This window comes from Osmerus mordax, chromosome 27 (assembly GCF_038355195.1).
Source record: "Osmerus mordax isolate fOsmMor3 chromosome 27, fOsmMor3.pri, whole genome shotgun sequence".
Classification (NCBI taxonomy): Eukaryota; Metazoa; Chordata; class Actinopteri; order Osmeriformes; family Osmeridae; genus Osmerus; species Osmerus mordax.
Genome location: NC_090076.1, coordinates 898,963 through 918,158, shown reverse-complemented (window position 1 = coordinate 918,158; position 19,196 = coordinate 898,963). Strand labels below are relative to the sequence as shown.

Here is a 19,196-nt window from a genome sequence, read left to right as displayed (position 1 = left end):
TTAGCAGTATTAGTATCAAGACCTTCAGTAGTAGCAGTCGTAGTAGCAGCATTTGTATATCAACAGTAGCAGCAGGTGTAGTCGTAAAAATCAGTAGTATTCTCAATGTTGTATCGAGTATAAAGCAGACAATGACATTGCAAACATTTACTTGTTAACATTTAGAATACAATTTTGCGAACCATCAATTTCAAAATAATTAAAAACGTAATTAGTATTAGCATGTCAAAACTAACATACAGAAAAGCCTAATATATTGCTCATGCAAAAATATAAATCACTAGATTTTATTGAGGAAAAGCAATAGCAATTATAAAAAATGTCAATAAAAATTATCTGTACACGTGCAAATGAAAACTGGCAAAGTAAAAATGTTTTTCTCTTTGTATATTTAATTGTCCAAGTAAGGATGCCTTGTTTATCAAACTGCATTAATCTGAAATAAGTTACAGTTAAATTAACTCATCATAATTTAAGTGCTCTCAAGTGAATTAAAACATAGAATTGGAAATAAAGAAAAAATAAACGCTTTCTGCAGAAGCCTTTGGGTTTTCCACAAAGATCCCACAAGATGTACCCATAGTGCCTAAAAAGCAAAAGTTTTTAAATAGACGTATACCACAGACCAGGCAGAACATTATTCATTCATTATTATTTTGTGTTGTTATTTTTCAGTAGTGTGAGGTGTGTGCTATATTTCAAAAGATGCATTTACATCCGGTCTTTACATCATTTTTTGACCCATTTTCTTCTATTTAAATATAATAAAATAATATAGATAAGTACAGTGCACAATTTCGTGCAAAATAAAAACTTGACAAATTTATCAACACAGAGTTTTGTGAACATTGGTCCCTTTGATATTCATGAATAAATATACTTTCAATAGTTTCAATAGTTAACAATATGGTTCATTTCCTACAATCAAAGGCTTTTCACATCATTTCCAGGCCTAGGTTAATACTCACAGAAGTTCAGGACTTCAAGGTCCAGTAGCCCCGGACAGATAGGTCTTGTCAACATTGTCATATAGACTATTCCAACGTTAAGCTTAGTTTACTGAGGCTCACTGAAACACTGAGTTTTCCTTACTTTGATTGAACATTGAGTTAGAGTCACTTGTTGACTCAAGGTTAGAACACAAGCTTTGTAGGATTTGTTTTCCTGTTAAATCTTTTGACAAGTCATGCTTTGGCCAATCTGAAGATGACACACTTAGATGGATTTCACAGCTATACAATTTAACACTTGCCTTAAATATTCATCTTCTCAGTAGACTTTAGGTTACCCTAAGGATCGGTGTACACGTGTGAAAAATCTTGAATATACCTACCAGCTGAAACCCCATACTAATGACTCATTGTGATACAAATATGCAATTTCCTCAAGGTTAATTTGTTTGTATGCACGAGGCAATCAAACAAACATTTCCATCCTTAATTTTCTCATATATTTGTTAGAAAACTGACTGAAAAGGGGACAAATGACATGAATAAATAAATAAATACAGTCAACTAAAAAAAAGAAATGTGATGAATCATAAAGAAAACATACATTGTTAGATCAAATACGGTAGAGATGAAACAAACAAAATAGACTTGCAGTTTTTAGAGACATTCATACTGTTCATGAGTTAGTAGTGAATGCTTTAAAGACCTGTAACATTAAGACCTTTGATCAGTGATCACTGGGACAGTGATGACTGACTGATGACTCTTCTGCAGCAGTTTGCTTCCTTGCAGTCGCACACCTGATCCTGACAAAAGAAAACAGGAAGTTATCGTTATAAACTAAAGACAAACTAAACTTTCTAAAAAGGTTTATGATTCACAGTAATGAAATACCTTGAATTCTGCTGCAGGGCAGATCAACATGTACGTCCAGTGCACCTGAATACGCTTCATGATGTTCATCTTCTTTCATGTGCTTTGCCCTCTCTGCCCTGAGTGTCTTCACTGTGATGTGGAGGAATCACAAAGAAGGAAGACCTGAAGGAAGAAATGGATATAAATTACAATGTTATATTGGATGTACAACTACTGTTATTAAGAATATTGCATTTATACAAAATGAATACATGAATGATAACAGAATTAGAACAAAACATTAGAAATCACAAATGAAATAAGAAGACAATACCTTATTATCTGTTGTGAAAAAAAAACTCAACACTGGCAGGGAGAAGACATGTGGCTCAGTGGTGTCCACTGATGATGAACAGTTGAGATGGTGCTTCAACATCTGCTCTGTGGTGGCATGATGTCTTGGTCGGTATGAGCTGATCCAGAATCTCAGAGCCAGACAGAAAGTGAGGCAAGGACAGGCAGGTGTTTTTTCATCCTTTTCTTTGAAGAATGACGGGGACAAGCAGGAAGTCAAATGTGTGCCTATGAGGTCTAACTGTGATGGGTCCTCAGTTGATTGACAGTTCAGTTGGTGCTGCAGTCGTAGATGCTGTGAGCTGATCCTCACAGTGTGGAAGGAGGTGAGGCCAAAACTGGAAGGTGTCTTTACAGAGGACACATCGAACTGTGTCTCCTGTCCATCAGAAAGGAAACTTAACACTACAAAGGACACATGAGAACTGTGTCTCCTGTCCAGTACAAAGGAAGCTTAACACTACAGAGGACACATGAGGACTGTGTCTCCTGTCCATCAGAAAGGAAACTTAACGTTACAGAGGACACAGGAGGACTGTGTCTCCTGTGAGGTACAAAGGAAACTTAACACTACAGAGAACACAGGATAATTCAAATTAAATTAATGGGGATGGAAGTGTGGGGTTTCAGCTGGTAGGTACATCAGAAAGTATGTGTTACATCTAGAACACATACTTTCTGATGTGCATCTGCTACACTAAATGTCAGCAGCTGTGTACAATGCTGTACACAGCATTGTACACTGCTGAAAGAGTTTTGGCCTGTGCATTTATAGACCCTGAGCCAAACCCACCCTGATAAATGCACAGGCCAAAATGTGTTAGAAATATAGCTAAAAACAACATGGTTACCTGGAAAACTGTATGACCCATAATGTTGTCCAATACTATGAACACTTAAAATTACCCCATTCTACTAACTAATTAAAGTGCAACAACATGTTTTGACCAGATGATTAAGTTTTCTTTACATCGACAATTACATAATCCCAGACAACAATGTGGTGTTGTTAGAAAATCCATGATTCTCAGTGGATTTTGGTCTTACCTGAACATTTTAAGACCTGTTGTAGGAATGTGGACAGACAACGTGATTGTGGCAAGTGAAAAGTTTTTTTACTGTACAAGAATAAAGGCCCTGCTGTGGCTGAGAAGATAAAAATGGCTGAGGATACCCATCTTCGGAATAATTGTGGACACTAGTATTGAATAATTGTGGACACTAGTATTAAATCAATGTATATACAATATTAGTTTAAATTAAGTCACAGGTACATTACTTTTTTCTTTAAAACTCAGCTGATACCTTCATGGACCGTTAGAGGACATGACACAATAGACAGGGTTGTGATAACTGTAATAAGTTCTCATCACACCAGAGTGGAGACAGTGTTGTGGTTGAGAGATGAAAATGAGGTCCAGCAGTGTGTTCTTATCAGTGGTTGCATTAGTAATGATTTGTGCATATCCTCTGGACTGGAAGAGCTCAAGGATTGGCTTAGCAGTGTTGGAGAAGAGATTCTCGTTGAAATCACCACAGACAATGATGGGCTGACAGTCCATGATCTCCAATGAGTCCAGCAGGCTCCCCAGGTTAAACAGGAATGATCTCACACTGTAGTCTGGAGGTCTATACACAGCTGCGATCAGGGCACTCACTGGGGCTTCTACCTTCAGAGCCACAAACTCAAGATCAGTTACATTATGTATGTACTGTTTCTCACGCACTTGAATGTGGCTTTTCACATAAAAGGCAACTCCACCACCACCTCTGTTGGCTATTTGTTGAACATTTGTGTAGGAAAGGTGTCTGTTGCGTTTGAACATGTTGTAGCCCTCTAAATTGAGACTCTGCAACAAAGGAACCTTGAAGGTGAGTTTCTGTGAGACACAAAACATCTGCAAGACACAGTTCATGATGGCTCCTGATGTCATTGATGTGAGAAGGCAAACCTTCCGTGTTATGGTGAACAATGGTCAGAGTGTCACGTCTGCTCGATGTCTGTGTAATATGAAGAAGAGGCATCATGTCGTCCAAGTTGACTTGTCTCATGGTCTCGAGGGCTCCAGTGATTTCTGGGTTGGCATAGATTTTACTCTCATCCAGATCCAGCATGTGCAGTCCACTGAGAGAGGTCACTCTACTGATAGCTAACAAGCCATGCCAGGTTCAAAAATGTGTTTCAGTGACACTACAGCTGATGTCCTTGTCATACCCTGAACCTTGTGTATTGTACAGGCAAATGCAAGTCTAACAGGAAAAGTACCTGCGTAACACTCCTTTCTGTTTCAGATTATCCTCAGCTCTCTCTATGTACACCACGTCATCAGGGCCGCCTGGTGCTCTATTACGGTAATTCCTTCCAGCAGTTTGATCATCCATCTTTAGCCCGAGCATAGTGACATGTGCAACACCACTCTGTTCTGAGGTTATCACCCTGACAAGTGTAGCAAACGATCCATTCACCAATCCTTGAGACACGTCTATGTTTATGGTGAGCATGACTCGAGCACCTTCAGCTAGGTTTAGTGTATCGGGTAACTCATTTCTGTTTCCTTTGTATGGTTGGGCTTGTCGAGCCATTCTTCCAGTTCGTGGGTCCTTCTTGTAGTCATCTGCATCGATCTTGGTGATATTAGAATGGAGCAGAGCTAATGTTACTGAGTTGTGTGAATCAACCTGTTTATTAGTTGCAAAGATGTGCAGGACATCAGGTGGACAAAGTGATGGTTCAGTGATAGTCTGTGACAACAAGGCTCTGTCTGCTTGACCATGCTAAAAAAGCTGAAAATAGTGAAAATTTTGTAGAAAGTTATAAGCTGAAGCTTCAAAGCGCCCGAAAGGTATTTTTGAAAGGGTCAGGAGCTGGACGAAGGCATAAAACTACAGAAAAGAGAAGAACAATGCAAAAAGAGAAATAATTCAGAAGAATTTGAAAATTTAGTAGAAAGTCATTTGCTCAGGTTTCAAATTGGTCTGAAATGTATTTTAGAGAGGACCTGGAGCTAACTGATTAAAATGCTGCTGCAAAAAAGGTTGAACTATTGTGGGTAGTAAATAAGATCATGCTACATCTAACCACATCGGGCTAGTAATCCGAAGGTTGCCAGTTCGATTCCCGGTCATGCCAACTGACGTTGTGTCCTTGGGCAAGGCACTTCACCCTACTTGCCTCGGGGAAATGTCCCTGTACTTACTGTAAGTCGCTCTGGATAAGAGCGTCTGCTAAATGTAAAATGTAAAAATGTAACCAGCGGATCATCTTGCAAGTGTGTCAAAGTGGTATTTTTACAGACTGTATTAACACCGTAGGCAATAAAAAGTAAATACTCTTCAGTTACGAAGCATTTGTTTGTAGCTAGGTAACGAATATCATGTCTGGAAAAATGTAGCTGGGTTATTCCAGTGTTATGGATGTGACATTTGTACTCAAAATGACAAGAAAAATGTCTCAGTAAAACAAAAGTTCTTACAATATTTAAATTACTCATGCATATTCTGAAAGCATTCAATGGGTAGAATAGAGGAGGAAAAAACTTTTGGCAAAAAAATTTTTTCAGACACAAAATTATTACAAAAACACTTTGTTATGGATGTGACGAGAAATGACAGTCATTTTCTGGAGACTATACTTTTTTCTGTAACTCTGTGAACCATTAAGTCTAATGTAGAAAGTTTGATATTGACATGATCATGGAGTCTTAGGTGAACATAAAAATAGCAATTTTTAAAACATGTAGTATTTTATGTAGAATTTTATGAGGAAAAAACCTGCGTTATGGATGTGACATTATTCTGTTATGGATGTGACGTGTCTGAAATACACACAGAATCTGTTTGGGAAATCAAGAATCAAACTTTCACAGCGCTTTTCTCAACATCTAAAATAACTAGTGAATTAGTTTTAACATTAGGAACACCATCTGAAATGTCCCTGAAGATTTTCAAGATGGCCACCAAAATAGCATTGATAATGGCTAATCTTATCTTTTTTAGATGGAGTTGTTGTCAAATTACTATTATAAAAGTTCAGAATGGTCACAGATCATGTTTAGCTGTGAATACTCCCACACAGTCTTACAAATGATTTTGAGTAATGAAACACTAAAAAAGTATTTTTGAAAATATTTGTCTTTTTTGGAAAACCAGCATGTCGGATATGACGTTTGAAAGTTATGGATGTGACGCGTCTGGACCAGTCCTCTGCAAATTACATAAAACACCTACTTGAATAGTGAGTTCAACATTAAACTATTAATTTAGCACTGAAACACTGAGTTAGCAAAAAAGTATTTGAATAATTTAATTATTGCATTCTCAGTCCTCACTGAGATCCAGAGGAAGAATCAGGACAAATGCTCTTTTAAAATTAATACAGTATTTAATCAAATCAATACAAATGTATATTAATTCACATAAAATAGACCATCAGTTTACAATAAATAAATAACAATTATATACGTATAATGTATAAAGTACATTACATTAGGTACAGACTTCATTCTAGTGCGAGCAAATTAGAGAGCGCCGCCTTAAACACCTAAACCAATCGAGTCCCTCGCGCACTTTCGAGTTGCCTCTAAAGTAGGAAGTAAATACTATAAACATAGAGCGGGGATCGAGGTTATGTCAAAGACAGTTACGGCAAGATAATTAGGCTGCCCGAAATGTCAGTGTCACTCGAGAAGATGTCAATGGTTGAAGATATGTTTATATCATGTTTGGTTTACCCATGATTACGACTATAATCATCACTGGAATGTCCGTTTCACTGAAACACGTCGGTGAAAGGGGTTATAACAGCCATTATGCCGAAAAACACGATTGTCAGCTTTGCCGTTTCATTTGAGAACATTTACATTGTGTTGTGAACAGTGTATTGTGAAAATTAACATTGTGTAGCGTCCGTAACGTCACATCCATAACACATCATTAAAGTTTTTAAAAGTAACAAAGGGGCAAGATTTGTTAATTAAACTAACCATTGGTATAAATAAGCTTTGCACAGAAACTTTGGATGGTAGCATCGGCACTGTTTGAATAAACGGCATAAACGTATTCTACAAAACGTTACGGACGTGACTTGGCCATAGAACTCACTGACTCATAAACAAGAGGCCTATGCATTTAAGGAGTTGTGCTTTTAACTCAAGCTGAGCATACACAATGCTCTATCATTCCATTGTCAATCAGGAAAATTCTAAATGGTAACATTTTATTGAAAACTGCAGTCTATTTACCCCGTTCTTGAAACGGTACAAAACGGCCATTTAAAAAAAAAAAGTGAGTGCACAACTTGTATATATATTATGTATTATGTATATATTAAGAGTGCAATTGTCTATAAATTTAGATCTGAGTGGGGAAGGCAACAACATATAGACCTATGTGAACATTTTAACAACAGTTATATTTGTGTATGCACAACTTTTTTTTTCTATGGTGAGGGTGACCTTTCCATGGAATTGCCCAGCTAGCTATGTGACCTGGTTTCGCCGTATGATGACAGTCGTAGTGTCACTAGAATGGCCATAACAAAAGATCATATTTCAAATCTGTCTGCTGTTCTACATTGCCCACACAATTCAACTCTAACATGGCCTGTATCTTGTATCGAAAGTGCTCGAAAATTAGCTCGTCTAATGTATGGTGGACTGAGAACATATTTGTTAGTCAAAGCAGAGCGAGCGGATGTCGTGGGAGAATTCCTACTGTGTTAGATTTACTGCTTCAAATTGAAAACGGAGAAGATATTTAGAGTAAAGACAATTTACTTAACATATGTGTTCAATATCGTCAATTAAAAGTAAAAACTTTCCAGTTACGAAGCGTTTGTTCGTAGGATTAATGCCAGCTGCAGCAAACACATGCCCCAGCCCCGGTTTTTGGCTGTTCGTGACAGTCAGCTATGACTGTCTTTTGCCTCGATTTTTGCAAATTTCTGTGAAACTTGCTAAAATAAAAACGATATAGCTAGATTATGTACACTTTAAGCTCAATGTACATACCTTGTTTGGCCATTGGTCGATTGTGGAAAAAAAGTCGAACCGTTTTTAGTTATGGAGAGCCATCGCGCTAGCTCGATTATACGAGAGAATAACAGAAATGTAGCTAGAATCCACACCTCACACAAGTTAACCGAGACGCAAAACTGTACGTCTAATCCAAAAAATAAGGGTATTTTCCGAGACTCAAGACTCTGCCTAAACCAAAGATATTCTTTATATGTCTGTGCAGTCAGAAATAGGACTCTACCTGCAGTTTCGAAAACGTGTTCCTTTTGCTTTCCTGGTGCGTGTTTGTTTGGTTGCCACGGTGATGGCGCAGCTGTGATGGCTAACGAGCTAGGCAGAGAGAAAAACGAACATTTACCTAGCATCCACACCTCAAACAAGTTGACCTAGACGCAAAACTATACGTCCAATCCAAAAAATAAGGATATTTTCCGAGACCCAAGACTCTGCCGAAACCAGAGATGTCCTTTATACTTCTGTGCGGTCAGAAATACGACTATACCGGCAGTTTCAAAATCTTGTTCTTTTTGCTTTCTCTGACGATTTTGTCACCAGATTTGCATTGGTCTCTATGGGGCGAGAGTTGGACTTTGTCTCGCTTTCGTGGGGCTCTGAACAAATATGTACGTCTGTTGGATTCAACAGACAACTGTCTACGACCAGCACAAAATTAGCTATCTATTGATCCAAAAATGAAGCATGAAGAGCAAAAATTGTGGCAATGCTGGCAAACTAGATATATTTTTTCAACGACATCCAAAGCAGCCCTCCACTCTAAGCGTTTCAGTCTGCACTCTAGGGTTTCACGTACACACCCATGTAAATCTCAGAAACGGCTTGAAAAAGTAATGAAACATAATCAGTGATATTGAACAAAGTTGAATAGATATCAAAAAGCTGAATTATTAAAAAAATAGTTTAGGGGTTTGTCAACATTTTAAAGTTTAAATGGTGGCTCTAGCTGAAAGATTGAGGAAGAAGAAGGATTTGGAAGTTGAAGTTTAAAGAAGTTTGAGAGGATTTGAAAGAAAACTCCATTGGAAACCCGTGTTAAAAATATTATGAATATTGATTTATATTAATTCAAGCATAAGAGGTACAAAGCTGAAAAGTCATAGCAGGAATGGCCTGAAACTGCTGAATTATTTGATAGCTGAACGGTTTTAATAGCTGAAGATTTGAAGGCGCTGAAACGTGCCATGGAAGAAATAGAATAAGAAGAATATGAAGAAGTTGAATAAAGATTCAAAGAATAATACTTGGAATGCTGCTTCAGCATTCCAACAATAAAGATTCAAAGAATAATACTTGGAATGCTGAAGCAGCATTCCAACAATAATAAGAGAAACAGGAAAACAATTATTATTATTGAAATTATTATTGTGAGAATGCTTCACAGCATTCTCACAATAATAATATATATGATAGAGAACATAGGTTGTGCCCTTGCCGAAGGCAAAGCACACCCAAATATACAGAAATATCAGTTGTAAAAATGTCATTAAAAAACGGACCCCTGTGCAACCGACGCAAGCAAGCACACCCTACACAGCAAATACATGTGTTAAAATGTTAGGGACAATGTTGAATCGAGAGTGTTGGTGTTGTTATAACACCACACAGTTATAAAATAGCACTGCTTGTGTTGCCTGTGACTCATTTACGTTGTCAAATCAGAGTGTATTTTTCACTGATGTTAAAATTAACGCCCATTGGGTAGGTCAAAGCCACGCCCTCACATAACGTATCCTTGGAAAACGGCAGTTGGAAAACGGTCTCATAATTTTTCCCCCTGCGCCATTTTCTTTCACGCGAGGGAGACAGTACATTTTATCACAAGGTAAGCGAGTCTCTCTTAATCACATAATCACGCAATTATCATGTTTATGATAAATTATGTGTTTCTTAACTTCTGCTTTTTTAAGTTGTAACCGTCTGTTTTTTGTATTGAACTAAATAGCAATTAGCTAAATGAACAAGACCTAGCCTAATAGCAACTCAGATTCCACTTCCAGAGCAAGGTGCTTAGCTACAGCCGTCAGGTAATAGCGTTATAAAGTTTAAAGTTTAGTCTACTGTAAAGTTATAGTGAACCGTTTACTCCCTGATAATGAACAGACTGTCTAAACGCCAGTATATGGTATGTTGAACTGGAAAAGCGAAGTTAGTAGGCTCTGCTAGTTATGTAAGCTAGCTAAGAGTTGATAGTTAAAATGTGCCTGTGTGTTTGGCGCGGGTATTGCAAGGCTAACTAGCAAGCTGGCTAACATAGCCAGTGACATGTGGTTGCTGCATGCTGAGATAGCTAGTAAAAACGTGTATGCTAGATTGGCGCCACATAATTTGACAATTACTCCGTGTCTGTCAGTATTTTTATTTCTTAACTGATGTTGTTAATATCCGTTTAGAAAAAATTATATATCTGTGTAGTCGAGACCTGAAATTTGTGCGTTTAAAACTTTTTTACACAGACATGCTGGTTCAAGTGGAGTGCAAGGGAATCCTGAAATGGGTAAGTGTACCCATGAAGGATGACAGCTATGATTACCTCCAATTCATCCAAGAAGGTAAGTAAAGGGGCAGCCCACTGATTTTTCACGTCACATCTATTATTGCATGCTAATCTGAGTATTTTACCGACTATAAACCGCAAATTGTATAAACCTCATTACAGTTTTTTATGTTATCATCCGGTTTATATCGTCATATCGCAGAGCCCTATAAGTAGCACATTACTAACTACCAGGTGCCTAATAGTCCAGTCACATACAAATGCATTTCCATATACAGGCTGCACCGGGCCGCAGACATTTTACTAAATCACTGTATTAACTGTGGCTAATAGTCCGGAAATTACAGTAAAGGTTTTGGCTCTCAGTTTCAGCTAAGTTTAACTTGCCAAATGGAACTGATGTGGACCTGAAGGACTCCTCAGGAGTCGATGTGGCTGATGATATTTTTGATGAGCTAGTGAGATCTGCTGCAGTGTCTTTCAAGGTGTTAACTGGGGGCTCTGGTAAGACACAGAAACACCCCTCTCATTGCACTTACATGTAGGGCATTTAACCAAAGCTTTTATTCAAAGTTATTTACAATTAGTTTGTCAGTAGGAAGAGAAACAACAATATATCACTATTGGTATACTGCATAAGTTGAGAGCAAATCTTCCAGATCGGCCACTTTGGTGATGTGGCTTTACTTAAGTTAAATATTATGCAACTGAATCTCTCCCCTTCTTGTCCCCTTAGCTGAGATGGAGGTGTCTGAGGCCTCCTTTTGCTCAGATGAGGGGTCATTCTCATCTATTGAGTCTGTGAGTTCAGGATCCACTGTAATTACAGAGTGCTCCAAAGCACGGAGAAGGCAACTGGTAGAAGGACCACCTGACAGTAAGGTGGCAAAAGATGTGAGTTGTTCAGGTTGTTGGTAGAATGTCAAACCAATTTCAAAATGCATTGTAGGTTTACATCTGACCTCTATTGCAGATGGTTTATGTAGCGCTTCATCAAAAACCAGGGGGTGAAGACATATTTAAAGAGTACAACAAAACCAAAGGCAAGATGTTAACAAGAAACTTGTTAACATCTTGGTGGCGGATATGATCGAGAGTCATGGGTAAGTGACCAATAAATTGTAGTCTACTTCAGTAACTGAAATACTTGTTAAAATATCCATCCTCTGTTCTTAACCTTTTACACTGACCATGTTAAACGTATTTTAAGTACATTTCACTAATCTAATCTTTGTCATGTTAGGAGGGTCCCAACAGTCAATGTCCGCATTACCTATGCCCTGGGAATAGTCACCCTTTTCCCCTATTTGAAGGATAAGGCTTCACCAACTGGTTATGTGAGTATTACATAGCAGGAACCCCTCATTTACTCTAATGTATTCATGTATAGAGACAATACTTATTTTAAGGTCTTGCTACAGCTTTGATGGATATTAATATTCACAATGTGTCTTGTCTCCTTCTTTTCTGACAGGAACATTACTATGATCCTCACAGTGGCCAGGGTTACCTGGCCTACAGATTGAAGACGGTTCAGCGCAAAAGTTAGTGTCTACAAGAGGAGCTCCAAGTCTGTTTATCAAGATGGCCCTAAGACCTTGCTCGAGACATCAACATCTGAGCAGCTGTCAGGTGATGAATGCAGAGAAGCGATGTCCGTAATAAAGCATTCAGCGGACCGCCCAGTTGTCAAGGAGAAAATGAAGGCGACATTCAAGCACCGTCAGAAAATGCTACATGATCCAGACCAGTCTTCACTCATCCTAGATGACTTCCCCCGATTCTTGGATACACCAGGCTTGGTAGGAAAAATAGAGACTAGATTGTTATACTTATTATTAGATCATGTTTTGACATGTTTTTTTGTGTGTTAGATTGACCAAGACTTCACAATGCTCTTTGGAGAAGACATCTCAGGCAAGTTTATCGCAAAGTGGCCAATCTTCTACAAACCGAGGATTCTCACTGTCTGCAAAGGCCTTCACACTGGTACTCCTGTGGATGACCTTCTGTCTGAGGAATCAAATGATTATGGTAAGTGTACACAAATGTTTGTGTTCACCAGTATTCAATGCGCCTATGAGCTATGACTGTGTATACTCATAGGATGTGGGCGTTTGTCATTCTAATTCACTAGGATGGGACAGTGACTTGGCAGCTATACTCGTCCACATCCTGCCTCCAACTGCAAAAGGAAAAAGACATGGGAAAATCAGTGCCACTGAAGCTGTTGACCATGTGGTCAAGTTCATGAAGGTATATAGTATAGACATAGATGATGAATGTTGCTTCGCCTCTTACATCACTTGATAGACCTATGATTTGTCATTTTTTTGGTCAGCTGTGTGTATCTCACCCCCTCAAAGCTATTGAAAGAAAACGCCTCTTAGTGAGGGATGGGTCGAAAATGGGATGTTTCATCTTATTTTATTCATCATTGCATTTTCTAAATGTGTTTTACGGTTGTAATCTGGTCTTCAACATGCAATGTGTATCTCATTTAGAGGTGTTTAACACCTGACCAGCTAAAGGAAGGTGGAAAATATTTTTCTCTTCGGTGTGAACAAAACACAGTTTCTAATTTCCCTCCCATTCTCTTAGGTGGGGACAAGCATGGTGACCTTCCTTGAAAAGGTTGGATCAGCACAGCCCTTCCTCCTCTGCGTTGGAGAAAAGAAGAATAGTATCCAGACATTTACGTCATCCTTGACCAGAAGGCCATTCCCTGCATGGCGCAGACAACTGTAGCTGCCTTCGATGAACTGTTTAAGGCGCACTTTGTGTTTGCTGTATCCTATGATGAGGCCTTTACATTTACATTTAGTCTTTTTTTTTTTTTATAGTGTTGGTGCAGTGTTGATTTTTAACAATTTTGAGTCAACTAAAATTGTGTGTTAGCTTTTTAACACTTTTAAAAGTGTTACTTTAACACGGTACAGTGTGGATGCATATATACTCTTTTCTGGTGTTAAAATGAACACTGTGGGTGTTAATTTAACAGTAGCGATTTTGCTGTGTACAATTTCCCCAGAAATTGTACCCTCTCTAGTTCTTATTCTTATATATATTTTATTTTATATTTAAATTGTTTTATTCTTAGATTGTTTAGTTATTAGGAATAGTTAAACTTCTGTACATTTACTTAATTTAAGATTCGTATATGTTTAGTGTTTGCACCTCCCTGCCACAGTAAATTCCATGTTTGTATAACATACATGGCGAATAAACCGAATTCTGATTCTGAACCAGTAAAGGAATACACCACCGTTTTATGGAAATTGGAAGAAAAAAATGATAACTTACCGTTAAGAAGTTGGGTTGTCTTCGTTCTCCCAGACGAATACTTTTTGGTAATTGCGGTAATTAATTAAGTCCTGGAACATCGAAGCCAAAGTGGCTGAATACTCGTCACAAAATGAAAACGAGATGTTGTTTTTGGCAACTAACATTGCCATTTTCAGTTCAGCCTGGAGCACTTGGTCTTGTTCGATCTGTCCCTTGGTGATAAAACTCGATATTGCCTGAGTGCCCTTTTGTGCCTCGGCAGCACGGACATGTTTCTGAGACTTTACGTGTTGACTGACGTCATTCTTACCGCCGTGCCCTATGTTGAAATCAACACGACAAGCTTTGCAAAAAGCATGACTATTATCCAGGTGACTGTTGGATATGGATTCAAACTCTTTTGTCCAACAAGACTTAAAGTACACAAATATTTAACATTCTTCGGTGGTACACCTGCTTCTGCCATTTTTTTGTCACCTTGAAATATCAACTTTGCGCGGCAATAGTGAAGGATTTAATTTTCCAATATGTAATGATGGTATTCAATGACACAAGTCTGTGTTCTAGAAAGAGTGGTCTGGATTCGCAGAGGTCCGATAATATCAGCTTTAATGCAGCAGTTGGAAATCAACAAATACTGAGCTCTGGGGTTGTCTACGTTTTTCCTACCCACAACAGAGTTTGGGTTGGTTCACGAAGTCCAACTGGCTATCTGTCCCTGCCCCAGCATATATTATACAGTGCAGTAAAACAATAAAACACAAGAAGAGGGTTGAGCTTGTGCTCCTGTGCAGCAGGGAGCTGTTCTTGCCTTCAGCCTTTTTTCCACACTCTGTGGTCGAAACTCGTCTGGATTGTTCCTCTTTCTCCGCCCGCACCCCTGACTCCCCCCGCCCTGTGTGAGACACACTGTTTAAGCCTGAGCACACCTCCAAGTTCACAAGACAGAACCCCAATAAGCACAATGCATAACTTTAATAAGCACAATATATTCTTTAATAGCCTGCGCAGAAAGATCAACTGCGCAATAGAATGTAGGTTGTCAGATTGACAAATTGGTTGAAAAATGGTATAGTGTGTTTATTGTGTACACACTATATGCGTTGGAATGCGTTGATCCATCAAGTTTGACGGATCCCCATTCAAAGTTAATGATAAGTGGCTCAGACACCTCGCAAATCCTCTCAGACGTATTTTTCAGTTACAATAATGGGGTTTTTACATTGTACAGTGTGTTCTCGGTAACTTTCTAAAAATCGAAGCCAAAAAAAGTAAAACAAACAACTTTTTGGTACAAACACAACCATCTATTCTACAGAGTTTGGTCTGCCATCTTTTTTTTGGGAACTTCGCGCTCTTGAGACGTGACTATAAACGTGCTCTGATTGGCTAGAGCCTGTGCTGTCGTATTTGTATGAAAGGCAATTTGATTGGCTGATGCTTGCGTTGCCTCTCATGATTGCGTTGCCTCTCATGATTGCGTTTCATACATAATCTGGCAAATTTAGAACATTGGACACACATTTTGATTTGATTATGAAATAAAATACATTTGTACTTTGTAAAATACGGGAGATTACCGGGAGAAATGACCAAACGGGAGGACGGCGGGAGATGGATCAGAAAACGTGAGAAACACGGGAAAAACGGGAGAGTTGGCAGCTCTGGGCAGGATACTGGCCACCACAAACTGGAGAGGTAGACTGGACAGAAAACGTAAACTTAAAAACATTCTTCACAAACACAATACCATAGACCTGTAGGCATAGACAGTCATATCATAGATTGTAATACTTGTAATACTACATTTCACCACTGTGACAAGTGAGCAAGGGTATTGATGAAGTACAGTTGGTTTTCTTCAGAATGTTTAATGTGTGGATATACCGAGACAAACATCTGGTTCTTGTTGCATCTCCATGTCACCTTCCTGGAGCTGTTCAGAGGCAGATTCCTGGCAATGCATGAGAGATTCAGTACACAAACTGTATCAAATAAAATGATGTTGATATCTAGCTGTTTCAAGTTTAGGTGGAGGGTTAAGGGTTGAATTAAATACTTACATGTCTACAAGTTTCAATGTGGATGACAAGCAATGGAAGGGGCATAGCTATCCCTCAACTCTTGCAGCATGACTTGGGCATTTTGCTGAACTGTGCAGCATGAGGAGGAAGAGGTGCAGTATCTAATTTCTCCTGAAGAGGGACAATATACAGTAGTTGTTTCCCATTGCTTGAGCTCAACTTGAGCGACTGTGTAACCTTCAGCGCCTTGGGCCACCACAGAAAGGGTCCTTTGTCCAGTACCACCTTTAACAGAAAATACATGATATATCATTTAGAAAAGTAAAAGATACATGACAGCTTTTTAAGAGGAAGATATTAAATTACTTAACACTTTTCTGCCAGTGTGTATTTTGAAGACTTTGGCTTTGTCCCAACACCCAGACTTATGAACATGCACTCAAGACCTCATGGTACAGAGTGTGGACGACTGTCCCATTTATGAAAATGCCCAAACGCAGGTGAGTTAAATGCATCCTTCGTATTTAACACCTTTATTCTTTCCCCCTGCACAAACATATGGTTTGTTGTATATTAATAAACCCTGAATACAGCAATACTCCATACCTGTCGCTTTATATAGCAGCCAACCACCTGTTAGTTCCCTCATTGTGGGGTATTTGTCATTGAGGACTGGTAATCTAGATCCATAAAATTATTAAATTAGTATTCTTTGTAATGCACCCTCTGCCTCATTTTCACAGTTTTGGACATACCCAAACTATTCTATTAAGAGGTGATTGTGCTCCTAAATTAGAATTATTACTTTTGCAGACATCTCTCACATAAGGTGTTGATATAGTAGGAACCCCTTGGACCATGTACATTTAACAAAATATATATTTTGGCACCATTGTGCCAAAAACATTTTGAGACATCCCAACATGCACTAACTCATTTCAGGGAAGTTACTGCGGACACCCCCACCTCTTCAACGTTTGAGCTGAAATACAGACATTTAATACCTCTTCGTGATCAGCATTCTCAATAATGCTGATCGAACGCCTTCCAAGTCCTGCCTGCAGAAGATTTGTCTCAGTTTTCAGAGTTTTAATAGCGCTCTCGGGCAACAGACAAATGGTTAACTGACACTGTTTGCCAGCAGGAGTAATGAGACTGGGGCTTGGAAAAGGCCTCTTTCCTCTACTCTTCCTCCCTTGGTAGAATGCTGGAAATTACCTAAAAAATCAATTAAAACGGGCTGTATAAAATAATAAAATTATCCAAACATACAAAAATCATCCTAAAAAGGTCAAAAACGATTTAAAGGTAGAAATTCAGTTGAATTACAGTGATAACTTATTAGGGATGGTAAGATTGCATCGGTGCATCGGCGCATCGGCATAAAAGCTCACGATGCGATTGCCCGGATCTAAAAAGTGTGCATCGAAATGTGTATCGGATTGTCCTCAGTGATGGAGATGCACATCCCTATAGCTTATGTATTGGTGAGGGTCTGTAGCATTAGGGTGTGCAAACCCTTCAACATTACTAACATTGGATTGTTCTAACCCTGGACACACTGTACGTATCACTATCATACCTTTGCATATCTCTCTGTACAGAATTTGGGTCTGGTATTGAGGACGCCTGCTGTTGGGCTGGTATCTGGAGGCGCACTGGTAGCTGGAGCATAAAGAGTACTTATTTTCCACTGCAACAGTAACTTATACACAATATTGGATTTAACTATATACCTAACAAAACCAGCAGTACACCCAGGCCAGCTGACAGTCTTGCCTGGGCCCGGGACGAGAATCTTAGATGGCCCCCCCCGCGCCCAGATCTCTCCTTTTCCCTTGCTCTTCCTTTCCTCTGCTCCAGTTCCTTCACGTTATGTGCCACTCATTACGTCTATTTTACCGATTTTATTTGACCGAATTCTGCATTAGCAAAACACAAAAAAGTGGCTTTGTCTCAAGATGTTAACTCTTCTCTTACTTCCGGCACTTTTCCCTCTGCCTTCAAACAGGCCAGAGTTAGCCCTATACTCAAAAAACCCTCCCTTAACCCAACCGTCCTCCAGAACTACAGACCGGTATCACTACTACCCTTCTTTTCTAAAACAATTGAACGTGCTGTATCTAACCAACTGTCAAACTTTCTCTCTCAGAACAACCTGCTTGACCCCAACCAATCTGGCTTCAAGACTGGCCACTCCACAGAAACTGCCCTCCTGTCAGTCACCACTGCCCTCCAGTCTGCCAGAGCGGCTTCGAGGTCATCCGTCATCATTCTGCTGGACCTTTCTGCAGCATTTGATACGGTTAACCATCAAATCCTGCTGGCCAGAATTTCTGAGATGGGCATTACTGGCACTGCACTTCAGTGGATCTCATCCTACCTGTCGGGAAGATCCTACCAGGTCTCCTGGGGAGGCAAAGTGTCAGGCCCCCGCCAGCTCTCCACTGGTGTCCCACAGGGCTCTGTCCTTGGACCCCTCCTCTTCTCCCAATCATCACCTCCCATGGCTTCTCCTACCACTGCTATGCTGACGACACGCAGCTGTACCTGTCCCCCCGACTGATCCGGGGATCTCAGCTAGGATCGAGGCCTACCTCACAGACATCTCCGCCTGGATGACCGAGCACCACCTCCAGCGGCCCGTCTGGTCTTCAATCTACCCAGACGCTCCCATGTTACCCTGCTCCTCATCTCCCTCCACTGGCTTCCCATCACGGCCCTTATCAGATTCAAGACTCTGGTACTGACCTTCCGAGCGGTGAACGGGACTACACCCGACTACATCAAGTCTCTCCTCCAGCCTTACACTCCCCCTCTGCCACCTACGGTCTTCTTCTGACAACCGTCTGGTGGTCCCACCGCTCAAGAGCGCCCGGTCCCAACACAAACTCTTCTCCTGTCTGGCCCCCCAATGGTGGAATCAACTCCCCACCTCCATCAGGGACACTGACTGTCTCCCCACCTTCAAGAAAAGGTTCAAGACGCACTTGTTCCGGGAGTACAACGGCACTTAGGAATGCTTGGCTGGACCTGATGTTTGTTTCCTCCAGGATCACAATGACTCGTATAGAGAGACTTGTTGCTCTTGTTGGTTAGTTGTAACAGATTTTAAATTCTTGTACTCGCTGTGAAATATTTTTACTGTTGATTGTTTTTCTACAGGTACACTCTTGCACTTTTTGAGTTTCATGTTGTTTAA

At 39.7% G+C, this 19,196-nt stretch overlaps 1 long non-coding RNA gene across 1 annotated transcript; it reads right to left on the bottom strand.

The window, feature by feature from the left end:
• Positions 1-15,864: 15,864 nt before the first annotated feature.
• Positions 15,865-16,668, bottom strand: LOC136937058 (uncharacterized). The gene is made up of 3 exons (XR_010875208.1): positions 16,601-16,668; positions 16,034-16,463; positions 15,865-15,924 (listed from the first exon to the last, which is right to left on the bottom strand). It is a non-coding gene; the product is annotated as an uncharacterized lncRNA (long non-coding RNA).
• Positions 16,669-19,196: the final 2,528 nt, after the last annotated feature.